Source organism: Corvus moneduloides, chromosome Z (genome assembly GCF_009650955.1).
Source record: "Corvus moneduloides isolate bCorMon1 chromosome Z, bCorMon1.pri, whole genome shotgun sequence".
Taxonomy (NCBI): Eukaryota; Metazoa; Chordata; class Aves; order Passeriformes; family Corvidae; genus Corvus; species Corvus moneduloides.
In genome coordinates, this window is record NC_045511.1 from 52,491,176 (window position 1) to 52,502,229 (window position 11,054).

The following is an 11,054-nucleotide window of genomic DNA, read 5'->3' on the forward strand; positions in this document are numbered from 1 at the left end:
CTGCTGACCTTCCCCTGGTCTTTACCCACTCAACCGGTCACCATCATCAGGGGTTTCAATGTAATCTAAACAATTTCTCACAAACAGTGCTACCCCACTGCCCCTCCTGCTTCACCTATCTCTTCTAAAGTTTTTATAGCCACCCAAGTAATAAAGTAAAATTTCATCCATTGCAAAAAAACCCCAAAACTTCTGCAGGGAAATGTTATCTGTAAATCCTGCTGGAAGTATTAAACTGTTGTGGGACTAATTAGGCATCAGGCTGGCTTGAGCAACGCTTTCTCCTACACAATACCCATTCTGTGAATTCACTGAAGTCTTCAGCCATCACACTGATGACCCTGGCCCTTCTGTCTTAAGACCAAAAATCCCCATAACTTTCTGATGTGTTAAAAACAATTGATTTGGGGGAAAAAAAATACAGCAAAGGGAGTGGGCACAAGAACGCCAGAGTTGTTAACAGTATAATATTCTTCACATGGACAGCAGGTACATCTCCATGGCACACCACCCTCTCCTCACTGTGTGTCCTCTGCAGGGATAACTGCATTCTTCATTATGCAAGAGTGTGAAAGGGACTGAGCTGGGTCAGACCAAAGGTCTATCTAGCAAAACTGTCCTGTTTCTAGTAAGGATGATAAATAATAAGGATGTGCAGGAGGAAAGCAGGACATAGCACAAGCCTTCCCTTGCAGACACCCCTGCTTTCAGCGAGCAAGTCATATAAGGTCAACACTGCAGTAGAGAAGTTTGTTTCAGCTCTTTAGTTTGTCCAGTGCCTTTCTGATACACCCATGTTTTTGCTCTTCGCAAATCCAGCGACTGTGAATCCCACCTGTTCATTTTGTGTTGGGTGGCACAGTCCTTTCTTCTGTATGTTTTACTGACTGCCTAAACACATCCCTGCTTCCCAGACTGCAAGCTCTAGTGAATAGTATAGTGTCAGCTTTTCGATTAGCATCACTGTCCTTAAAAATGATTTCAAGGAAGAGTGAGAATGTTTTGTGCTTCTTATATTTTTGGTTCAACTTATCAAACAGGTGTGTTCATGTATTTATTTTGTAATTTGGTTTGACAGAGAAAGATTAGGGCTGGGCAGTAAATTACATGTGAAGTAGACTAGACTGGTTTCACAGAAAGCAAGGAGGAACTGCCAGTACTACCTGTGCCCCAAATAAAGCAGACCGTTTCATAGACCTGGAAGCAGCAGAACATTTTGCACTTTTGCAAGGGCCAAACAGGTTGTCATTTGCCTGAAGCCATTAAAATATCTTATTTGTTTATGCCAAAGCTGACAGACATGCTGAGCTGGGAATTGCTAAAAGATGGTGTCAGATTTAGGGTTCACTGGACTTTAAAAGAGATAATGTGCTGCTAACACTCTTTCCTTGATCCAAGACTGACTTAGAGCATCAAGTTTCCACCTTTTCCTCCTTCCTGTATAAATGTACTGTGTGGTATGAGAGCTGTTATGAAGAGGATAGCAGAAACTCTATGACAGGGAATACGAGAGGAGAGAAGCAAGAGAAGGGTATTTCCTTCCTCCCCACTGGCCCTTGTGTATATAAGCCCTAATTCTTAAAATAGATCCTTTCTGACAGAAAAGGAGTACAACAAGAGTATGGAATGTTGCACTCCTAGTAAGGACATGAGAGGAACAGGCAGTACAGCTGGCAGTGGTGTCACCTTTTGGAGATGTTTTGTGAGTTCCTGCTAATGTGCATTCTGTAAGCACTATCAGAACTTTACATTCTGGCACAAGTTTAAAAATTTGCGTCAAACTACAGACATACTTGAGCTCTGGCCTCAGTGAATTTAAAGCTTGACGGCAAATGGATGCACAAAGTGCAAAATATCCCTTTGGATCATCATTCATACTCACTTATGTTATTCACGTGAGCACGCAGAACAATTTTTTCATAATTGTCCTGATAAACATTCAGATCCTGTGGTGACAAATGTGGAATGCGTGGATGAACTACACGAGATTATGGTATTATGATATCCTTACAATAGCAAGGATAAGCATTTGTAACTTGTTTTCTAAACCCAAGATTACCATGCAACCTCAATATCCTCATAGATGCAAAGACCATGTAAATATCAGCTGCCCTTCTCTTGGAATAAAGTCACAAAACCAAGGTATTAGACATTACCAAGAATTACCTCATAATAACCACAACAGCCTTTTGAAAACACTTAGCATCATTTTACTCTAGAGGGCAAGAACAACAGCATGGCCCGACTGCTTTTTATATCTTTGGCAGAGCCCAGGAGAGACCAGCTGGACACTATTGCTCCTCTGCCAAGGCAGGGGGTACAACAATGAGCACCTCCCTTGGCCGTGAGGATTCACCTGCCAGCTCTGCCCCTCTCTGGAGCAAAGGAAGACAATGCTGACTGCTTGCAAAGGTCTAAGCAACTTGCTCTGATAGACAGTGAAAGATTGCACTGTATTGCTCCCCTCTGTAATGTTTGTGCTGCTTTGGGAGAGTTAAACCTTCCTGCAGGCGTAATTTAACCAACCACTTCCAGTCTCAACAGCATGTGAAGATTTTTATAAAGAGGATTCTTGCCTGTTCAGTAAACTCTACACCCTGGTTACTAAAAATATCTATATAATTGTTTTGGGTCGTTCTGTTACTTAAGCAGGTTTCTGAAGTGTTAATTGTGATATTAGTGCTAAATGCACTGAGCTGTCTTTTGCATTTACTGAAATTATGACTCTCTGAGCTGACTAAATCTTTACATGTTTAACTTCAGAACAAGACTGAGCTAATGTATTTCCAAGTGGTATTTGATAAGCAGATTATTCCACTGCCTACAAAAATCCATACTAATAATTAGGTAAAATTAAGTATGAGAATGATTTGCGTGGTATGTCTCACTGACATAAATAGCTCCCACACTCTTTTCTGCATTCACTTGGTCTATTCACTATGCAGAAGGTGAGAACCTTGAAGCAACCATGGCCTCAACATTGTATACTGGACTTTGAGACTCCTATTTTAACATTTTTTCATATTGTCATAAAAACATAACAAATACTCTTATCTCTTATTACTGCCATTTGCATGACAATTCACCTAAACATGACATAAAACTCCTTGTTGCAAATCTTTATAAAATCAGAAAACAGGAAAAAAAGTACTCCCCCTTTTCTCACAGGTCAGATCACATGTGGGCAAAATTCACATGGAGGCATTATAAAGAGCAATCATACTGCAGACATTACGTCTTCCTTTTTGTTAAAGGAAAAGTGTTGCTTTGAAAATTGAAAAAGGGACTTGAAGCACAAACTCCTTCACTGGACGATCCGATCCACATGGCTGCTTACAGGGCTTTGTGCAAGCTTTTGTGGTATATTTGTGCCTTGCCTCTGAGCACAGGTAAAAGTGAAGTTAGCATGTCTTGTTGAAATTTGGTATTCCCTGGCACTTGCAGTGAGTGTGGAGGTGTGAGACTGCTCATGCTGGAGCAATGGTGATGGAGGAGGTGTTGTCCTCCCCTCTTGAAGGCTCAGCTCTGCCTGGTGACTTTGAAAATCTTCTCCATCTGATAGACCCTTGTTGCAGCATCCTTGTTGCAGAGGCAATATGTTGGGCATAAATATTCATCCCCTCCATGGTGCCCTTGGCAGGGCCTGGCAGCTGACTGCATGCATATACTGCTGAAACTCCACATCCGTCATCATAGTGGTGGTGTGGCACAGACAGCCCCATGGCACCATGCCCTGCCCTTTTGGCTTACTCAAAGTCTTTCTGAGCTCTGGGGCTTAGCAGTATATGGTCAAAGTGATCTGATTGTGCCAGAGCTTGGCACTATCAGCACACATAAAACAAACGTACCTGCCTAAAATATTTACTTGTTCCTGGAACTTTGTTCTGGGGCGAGCCAGTGTGACTGACAACTTCTTTAACTGAAAAAATGGGGTTGTTTTAACCTTAGTTTTTAGCCTTGGAAAGGGGGGCCTTAAGACACCAGTTAGTTTCTTTTATTCTAGTATTTTTTTAAAAGCAGTTTCCTTATACTGAAATTCCATGTAGGTACCCAGGGAGGAGGAGGAAAGAAAAAGGCTGTTATTTAGATGCTGAGTCACCAAAGGGAGAGGTTTGCAGTGTGAGGATGCATTGCTGGGATGGTGTGGGCTGGAGCTGGCACTGCAGCAGGTGTGGCTGGGACCCCCACAGCCCTGCCAGCCAGCCTGGGACTGCTGCAGTGACACAGGTGGCCCAAACCGGGCTCTTGAGAGGCATGGCAGGGGGGATTCCTGCTCACATGGGGATGGCAGTGTCAGGGCTCAACCTGCAGCAAGGAGACCCTGCTGGGCTGTCCTGGACACCCTTTCTCTACAGCTGATTTTTGTGAATCACTTTCAGACATGCCAGAGGGAACCTGAGGCACAGTGAAGGCTGTGGTTAGCCACTGGTTATATTAAGCTGAATCAAACTCCTGAGCTGGTTGCGTTTCTACATTTGTGGGCAGAGGATGGCTCTTTCCTTGAAGGAGGAAAGAAAAAAAGCTATACAGTGTGCTCATGGCTGTAACTCTGCATTCACAGAAGGTTTTGAAACACAAAAGCATCTATCTGATCTCTGAACATAAGGCTTTGCTTCTCTACACGCAGCTTTCAGATGACTGAGGTGGGAGAGTGAGGGGCAGGGATTTTCAATGAAGCTCTCACCTAGAACAGAGCTGAGCAGCAAGCAGGTGTGTTTGAACAACAGGCTTTTTCAAACCACAATGACCAGGTTTGGGAAAAGAGAGCTTTCAAACAGTACTCTTTGTCTGTACTCCACCTAACAAAATTGTGTTTAGTTAAAAAAAGACAAACATAAGTTAACAACTTAACCGATGTTAGTAAAACATTCCCTAAAAGAGGCATATTTAGCAGAAAAAGAAGTGGATTACCCTGACTGCTTAGGACTTGCAGTCCATAGTGGCATTCTTGCCTTCAGCTTTTTAAAAAATTTTTCTCAATTTGTAGCCCAAACCAGCATACTACTTATACTGCAGGGTGTGCATATATTAACTTACTTTCTTCAGCACTAATAAGGTCTGCAAAGATACGTTCTTGGCATAACCTTTTACCACAGTTAAAAACACACACACACAAAGCAGCTTTTCAAATTATGTGAACTGCTTTAAGAAAATCAGACATGTTTGTTTCAGACTGTTAAAAGTGCTATCGTGAGTGGGGATGAAATAAAAGAGAAAAGGCCAGCCAAAGCTTGTGCAGGAGTTAAGTTACAGTGAGGGTGTTCCTGAGGTCTGGCAGCAGAAGTGTATGGGTATTCTTGCCTATTGGTGCTTTTCTTGTTTGGCGTTGGTGTGACACTGTTGTTTCCTGAGCTGAAGTGCCAGCAATCAAAGAATTTTAATAGCCTTGTGAGGACCAAGTGTGGTGGTGGATGGATTTTGGCCTCCAGAGAAGCATACTGGAGTTCACAGACCTTTTGGGGCAATATTTGCTGTAAGGTAAATATAGAAATGGCAACTCTAGGCTTCATCTGGTTTTGCCCACCAACGTCATATGGTGGAGCTGCGTCTTGAGTAGTGCCCAGCCAAGGGGCTGCTGTTCCTCCCCTGGCCCTCTCTTATACCACTCTGGAGCTTGGGGGAAGCAGGGATGCCACAGTGACCCTTGAAGAAGCAAGGAGAGCTGGGTCTAGAACCTGGCACTGCTACTTTTCATGGCCAAGGGCAGTGTAGAACTCAGATGTTTCACTCCTCTTGCTGAAAGATGGGTTTAGTCAGCATTTAGGGCATCCCTAGATGTTGTACATCTGCTTCTGGTAGCATAACTCACCCACCCTCTCTGAGATCTGCGACATTGCTCTTTAAAATGTGGCTTTTAAACTTGGATCACTTGACCAAAAGCAAATCAGGAAGCAATTGCACAAGTGAGGGTAAAACTAGTGCTCTAGGACAGTCAAGCAACTGGTGGCAGCAGTCTGGTAATACAGCACGACTGGAGCCAGAACTGCAGGACCGTGTCCTCACTGACCCTTTTCGTGCTTTGTCTTCCCCTCTGTGCACTGGGGACAGCAACCCTTACCCACCAGCACGAAGGGCTCTGGGAAATGAAGAGGCAGAGTCCGTAAAAGTCTTGGTGTTACTATTCACTGATATAACCTTTGGTCTCCAGCAGCTATTTGCAGACTGAGTGTTACATGCCTCTATTTACTGAAGGCTGGCCAACACTGAGAAATGACTCTGTGCTGAACTGTGATTCAGCCTCAGCAGATGACAAACATAACCACCCCTGCTTAGGTGAAATGATGAGTAAATTAACTTGAATCTCAAGGCCACTCCCTAACATAGTACAGTTTTCAAACTCTAGCTTAGAAAATGTTTCTGAGGAGCCAGTGAACTACTACTGTTGGACCTTTATTTATTGGCAGGTCCAGATATGTAATTACTAGCTTGTATCAGCAACAGTATCACCTTAAATGTAAAGCTATTTCTGCAACCGGCAGGTGACTGGCTCACACTCAGCCAGCAAACATTGAAGTCACAATGGCAAATGCTAATCTTTGCATCACTGCTATGCTTGAAGCTGCCAGCCAAACTGTTTCAGCACTGAGACTGAAACCGTAATTCCTCAGCAGCGTGTACAAATCTGTGTGTCGTGGTTTCACCTCTCCTGCCTGCCTGTGCATCATCCTCACACTAGATCCAGCAATCAGTGAACTTCCTGCAAGCTGCTGTGGTGACTGAATTGACAACAAAACATCCAAGACTTTGGTCATACAGGGTCAGTCAGGAATTCTAGCTGAAATACACAAATCTGTATGGGTATTATCCATCATATCAGTCCAGCAATCAAAGGAACCATCTCAGTCTCACTCTGAAGACTGAAACCAGACTGAGAGGAATCAAGATATTGCCAGGGTCATAAATCTATTTTCCCCTCATAAATTCCATGCTACTTAAAATACAACTAAGGAAAATCTATTTTAGCCTAATCCTGTTTAAACCTAATCTGACCTGGTCTCCCAGAAGCATTATCAAAGTCAAATAGCCCTGTACACAAACTGTTTCACAGGCTCCCTTGGGAACTCAGGGTACAGTCATCACGTACCCAACTTCTCACTGATCCACTAAAGAAAACTTCAATCAAATCTAAAAATGTTTTTCACTCAAGGAAAACCCTCATCAGAAAATGACACAGGTTGGGTGGATTTTAAACAATATACATGTGCACTATGGTAAAGAGTCGATGAACTTGAATGAGCAATAGTGAATTAAATTGATTTTCTTTTCTTCACATCTGTGCTACAATCTCAGTGATACTACCAAGTGAAGATTACAGTGGGACTTCATTCTCTTCTGCTATATTGGAAAATCATTAACCGGGCAAAAATATTAGAGACAGGGATTGTAGGTCTCCAAAGGTGAAAGATGTGAGCTGTAGGTAGCATTTCTTCACCTACATGCTTGCCATGCAAGAGCTCAGCATATGCTTTCTGCTTCTAACACCTCTCACAAGATTATGCCAACAATGTCAACAAACATCACCACCAAATGCTTTCAGACAACAAAATACATTAACTACCTGTCAAAACTGCTATCAATGAAATCTGATAACAAACCAATAAAGATAAGTCCAAATACACATCTCTAAATAGGCCCAGCTAGCATTTAATGACACCTTTCAGACACTGGATAAAGGGACTGAGGGATATGATTGCAGTGGAAACATGAAGCTGACAGAAGAGTTCTGCAGTGAGCAGGGCCCCATACTGAATAATGGCTTATCTTTTTTTTTTTGATTTAATTATTGCAGCATCTAGGAGGTATAGGAAGAATCTAGAAACACATGGACCAGGAAAAGCCTAAAAGTGACTTCCCATCAATAGTGCTCACTGCCCTATAAAAATAAACTCAACCCCCTGGTAAAATCCCCAAACAAAGCATTTTAAAAGTATTGATTTTTCCCTACTCAAACCAAACCATGGTGAGCATGGCTGGATATGGAGGAGGGTAAAATCAGTTAAGACACAGCCACATTGTACAGCAGATTAGTAGGCAGCTAAGGTGTCTTGAGTCCAGTTAGGCAAGTACATTTGGCTACTATGCAGTCTCTAACTCTTTCCTTGGTTTTCAACACTTTCCATGAAACATGCCAGCCTTGGTAGTTCATTTAGCAAACAAGCCTCTGGTCTATCAATAGAGAAGATCTCACTACACTGATAAGTGGCACACACAGTCCCCTCTACATTTTATAAAAAACCCCACACACGCATAACCATTAAAAAAGCAAACAAAACAAAGAACTTGATCCACAGTGACAGTAAGATAATTGAGAAATGTTGTCACCTGTGCATGGATCAAAAATAGAATCACAGAGCAATGGTAGTAATGTGGCATTTACAGGCATCCCAATGGGAACTTGAAAGGAGGAGGAGGGTTCTGGAAGTGCCTTCTCTTGACAGAGGTCATGAGTAACCTGTAAAATGCTGACAAAGAGGGAGGCACTTCACCGTGCAACCCCCTCAGATGCCTAAAGTTAGTTAAGTGAGACCTAACCTGCCTTGGACCAGGACTCATCACACAATGATTAGAGAATCACCGAATATTCTGTGTTGGAAGGGACCCACAAGGATTATCAAAGTCCAACTCCTAGTCTACCCTGCATTACTTGTACTTGGGTACAAGAGTAGATATAATTATCCCATTTATTTTTTGTTTTCTCTCCATAGTGAATAAACCCAGATTGTGATAAGCAGGCTTATTGCTGCTTGGAAATAAAGGCTGGTTGTAGATACAGGAAGAAAAGAACTAGCACGACAAGGGAGTTTAATAAAAACACAGATATCTTACTTAGGCAGTTTGAGCCAAAGTAACACTCACCTGAGAAACCTAACTTCCAACACTGCTACAATGCTGGCCATGAGCTTACAACAGAAACACACCGTGAAATGAAATTGGCATTAAAAAAATAATTTGCCATCTGCATCTTACCATCTAGTATAAAAGGCAAGTACAAGACAGCTTCTTCAGGAAGCTATGACATTAGCAATTTCAATTATCAACTTCTTTTTAAATAGTAGGTTTTACCTATGCAAATAAAACAGTCAAGCCAGTGTCTTTGGTTGCCATTGTAGGTGTTGATTCTTGCATTTATTTCAGTACTCCCATCTTTACCCCTACTTTTGTTTAATTTATATCAAATCACAGACTGCTGATATTCTGCTAATTTGTATCCTACAGAACTCAGTTCTTCATATCATGAATGATCCAGTCTTCAGTTCTGTGTTACTAGGCTGATGTACCTTTCAAGCAGAAATGGTCTCTGTACTTCCTTTGGTGAAAAAAACCCCAAACTCAACCCTGTTTCTTTGGTCATCACTAAATTACTTCTAAAATAGGCAGCTTACAGGCTGAAGCACTTTCTGCTAAGTGTTTACAGTAGATTAAGCAATAACTCAGTTCTGCAAAATGGCATTTAAAACTCTCTCTGTGGTGGTAACTCTCACTACACTCACAGACAGAACTTTGTTCCTGCACTGTATTTTGACAGTCACTCATTATTCTTCCAGCTGAAGTTTTCTAACTATTCACGTGTCCTATGTCCATTCCAACACCATCCAGGAACTTTCAGGTGTACTGCCAAAGCCCTTTGTGTCTCCTAAATCAGAAAGTAGTCGATCAAATATCCTGGGTGTTTAATTACAGAAAAAGATCAAGAGAGTCAGTAATACATAATTTATGAGAAAACGCTAGCTCAGAAACTAATGAACAAGCAGAAGAATCACACATCTATACAGAGAGCAAAGTTACATTTGTGACTGAATCATAGCTACTTAATACAACTGGATACCTGAAACAAACCAATTCCTTATTTGCTGTGTATTTCTTCCTTCGAGCAATGCATTAGATGATACTGTAGAGCAGCTTAGGAACATAGGAAAAATGACATGCATTTTGACTCATTAGACATCAGACCCAAGTCAAATCCTTAAGTACCCTTTTAGTGACTAGGAGCCGTGACAAATACAAGCACCCTGGACATTACACTTGCGAATAATCATCTTCCAAAGGAGAGTAACCAATGCTTTCAGTAGCATGCTTTCAAACAGCTAAGTATCATGAAGATCGTCATCAGGGCTTCTTGACCCCATGGCATCCTTACACATCACAACCAACAACCAGCCAAAGCATCTGGCAGTTCATCAGCACTGGAACCACCACAGGAAGGCTATCCTTACTTCAAATTTCAGGTTTAACAGTAATAGCTATCAGTAAGTTTGCCCAGAATCCTGTGGAACATAGTGCACAGCCATAACACTTGAGGCTAGGCAAGTATTTCAGAGATTGAAGATTATCAAACAGTTTTTCATGACCTAGGTGTTTTCATTTACTCATGTGTTTATATGACCCTTTTTGTTTCCTAATCAAAAAAGCCTCCATCATTTAGAAATGTTGTTTAAAACAGAGTGAGACTCTTTCCAGAACATTATGCTTATGTATGAGTTAAAAAGATCTCAGTCTAACAGGCAAATGTTAAATGAGGAAGAGTGATATGTGAAGCAATTATATTTTTCTCTTGGAAGATGTACCAGTGCAAGTCTAAACAGTGTCCCCAGACATAACTTTGCCAATACCTGCTCTTTTCAAACAACCTTCCCCTCCTTTGTTTAGTGAATCGTAACAGAATTAGAGCTCAGGAGTGATTATACACACTACATACACTATTAAAAGAACAAAGCTCTGGCCAGCTTGCAGACTTAACTTTGAGGACAGGCTCACACCCCACTTAAGTGTAATTTACATAATACAGTTCGCAATTTCAGAGGAAAAAGAGGGACTTTTCATTTCGTACTTTCCTGTACAAATGTGCCAAGATCAAGTATTTCAACAATGTTCACAAGTACAACCTTTGCACAGAAAAAGTCAGACTGAGACCACCATAATCATTAACTAACAGTATCAGTACTACTACCAGTCTTAAGCCACTCTAGCCAAGACAGTATCAAAACCAGACAGACAGTTCCTCAAACATCCAGCTACAGCGCATTCTCAGGTTCCAAAAAAAAAAAAAAAAAAAA